Here is a 2,925-nt window from a genome sequence, read left to right on the forward strand (position 1 = left end):
CTCTCCTCAGGACTGTTTTCGAATGACAGCAGGACATTATAAATGGCAATGATTTTTCCCGCTCAGAAAGCATTCAAACAAATTGCTCTGTCCCCCCAAAGCAGAAAATATAAGCACATGTCAAGAAGAAAAAGGCCATACTTAACCTCATGGAGTGTTCTGAGCATTTTGCCACAATCTTAAAGGTCATTCAGTTTTATTGAAAACATTAGGCAAAAACAGCACAGTGGTATCCAGAATTGTCAGTAATCTTAAAAGTGATAAATAAATGACTGAGTTCTGAAAGATGTCTATACGAACATCTGTTCTAACAACAATGCTATGAAACTAGAAACCAGACACAAGAAAAAATCTGGAAAGACCATAAATACATGGTAGTTAAATAAATTGCTACTGAACAATGAATGGGTCATCCAAGAAATCAAAGAGGAAATCCAAAAATACACAAAGACAAATGAAAATGAAAACACAATAATCCAAAACTTTTAGGATGCAGCAAAAGTGCTGCTAAGAAGTAAGTTTATAGCAGTACAAGCCTACTTCCAGTAGCAAGAAAAATCACCTGAGACCCGCTGGGAGAGATGGTTGCCCTTTCTTGCAGTGCATCTGAGAGAGGTGGCATTGCCTTGCCTCTCTGGGGACAGAGGAGCTGACAGGTGCCATTTCCCTCCCCCACAGAGACACCTGCTGAAGATGCCTAACCTAGACACTGGCTCTTTAGTGCACTTTGCTCCAAACCTCATGCTCCTGCACTCTGGTGGGACCACCCTTCTGGGTTAAACGTGCATAAATCCCAGCATGGTGAGACCCTCCCACAGAAGATGAGTGCAGGTCCCTGCCACACAAGGTCCCTTAAGTTTGGAGTTTTAAAACCCAGCCAACCTGCCTGGGATAAAACCCAAAAAGTGAAGTGCGCTGGTTCAGGCAGGCAAGTAACCCGGACACAGACAGTGGGAAAACAGCAGTCTGAAAAACACATATGATGCATGTGGGGAAATCACTCACTCTTCTGGGAGGGCTTCCCTGAGAGCAGCAAGCACAGACTTCCCTCTCCAGGGGCTAAGGAGATGGCTGGTGCCATTTCCCTCCCTGGCACCTCAGCATAAACTAACTTCAATAAACAGCACAGCACCAACACAGGCTGCTTAAATTTCTTACATCAAGCCCCACCACCCTGCACTCTGCTGGTACTGATTTTCTCAGGCAAATATGCCTGAGAACCAGCTCAGTGGGCCCCTCCCCCTGAAGACCAACACAAACCCCTGCACACACCACATCTACTGACCACAGAGTTCCGCAAAGCTTTAGCTCTAGTGGAAATAGCATCAAGTCTCTTTTAATAAGCAGATCAGAGCACACCTAGTTAAGACTCACCAAACTCTGGCCAAGGTCCAAACACTCCCCACTGCAAGCAAAGAGAAACCCTGCAGAGGACTGACCTGAGGGATAGAGGAGCCATAACACAGCAGTAGAGTGCATGCAGCATACACCAGAGACACTTCCTGATATGGCAGGCCCTGGACAGTATATGACTTCTTCTTAATAAAGCCATTACTCTCAGGAGTAGGAAACATAACAGACTTTCCTAACACAGAGAAGAAGACAGAGACCTAGACAAAATGCCAAGGTGGAGGAATTCATCCCAAAACAAAGAACAAGAAAAGGACACAGCCAGGGATCTAATTAACATAGATATAAGTCATATGCCTGATCCAGAATTTAAAGCATCAATCATAAAGATACTAGCTGGGCTTGAGAAAAGCATAGAAAACACCAGGGAGTTCTTTACTGCAGAGATAAAAGCTTAAAATCAATCATGCCAAAATGAAAAATGCACAATGACCACAAGGATGGAAGAAGCAGAGGAATAAATAAATGATATAGAAGATGGAATTATGGAAAATAAAGCTGAACAATAGAAGGAAAGAAAAATCCTAGATCACAAAAGTAGACTTAGGAAATTTAGTGAGTCCATGAAACACAATAACATCATATCATAGGAGTCCCAGAAGACAAAGAGAGAGATAAGGGGGCAGAAGGTTTATCTGAGGAAATAATAGCTGAAAACTTTCCTAAACTGGGGAAAGAAACAGACTTCCAAATTCAGAAAGCACAGAGAACTCCCAACAAAATCAATAAAAGCAGGCCAACACCAAGACATATTGTAGTTAAATTTGCAAAATATAGAGATAAAGAAAACTCCTAAAGGCAGCAAGACAAAAGAAGTCCCTAACTTACAAAAGAAGACCAATAAGGTTAGCAGCAGATCTCTACATGGAAACTTGGCAAGCCATAAGAGAGTGGCATGATATATTCAACGTGCTGAACGGGAAAAATCTGTAGTGAAGAATACTCTCGCCAGCAAGGCTATCATTCAGAATAGAAGGAGAAATAGTTTCCCAAACAAAAACTAAAGGAGTTAATGACCACTAAATCAGTCCTGCAAGAATATATTAAAGGGAACTCTTTGAGTGGGAAAAAGACTAGAAGGGTACAGAGAAAATCTCCGGAAACAACAACAAAACAAGCAATAAAATGGCACCAAATTCATATCTAGCAATAATTACTCTGAATGTAAATGGACTAAATGCTCCCATCTAAAAATAGAGGTGTCAGAGGGATTAAAAAAACAAGAGCCATTGACATTGCTGCCTACAAGACACTCATTTTAGACCTAAAGACACCTGCAGTTTGAAAGTGAGGGGATGGAAAAATATTTGTCATGCGATGGATGTCAAAAGAAAGCCAGAGTAGCAATACTTATATCAGACAAATGAGGTTTTAAACCAAAGACTGTAACAAGAGATGAAGAAGGGCACTATATCATAATAAAGGGGTCTATCCAACAAGAAGATCTAACAATTGTAAATATTTATACTCCCAACTTGGAAGCACCCAGATATATAAAACAATTAATAACAAACA

Source organism: Ailuropoda melanoleuca, chromosome X, assembly GCF_002007445.2.
Source record: "Ailuropoda melanoleuca isolate Jingjing chromosome X, ASM200744v2, whole genome shotgun sequence".
In the NCBI taxonomy this organism is placed as follows: Eukaryota; Metazoa; Chordata; class Mammalia; order Carnivora; family Ursidae; genus Ailuropoda; species Ailuropoda melanoleuca.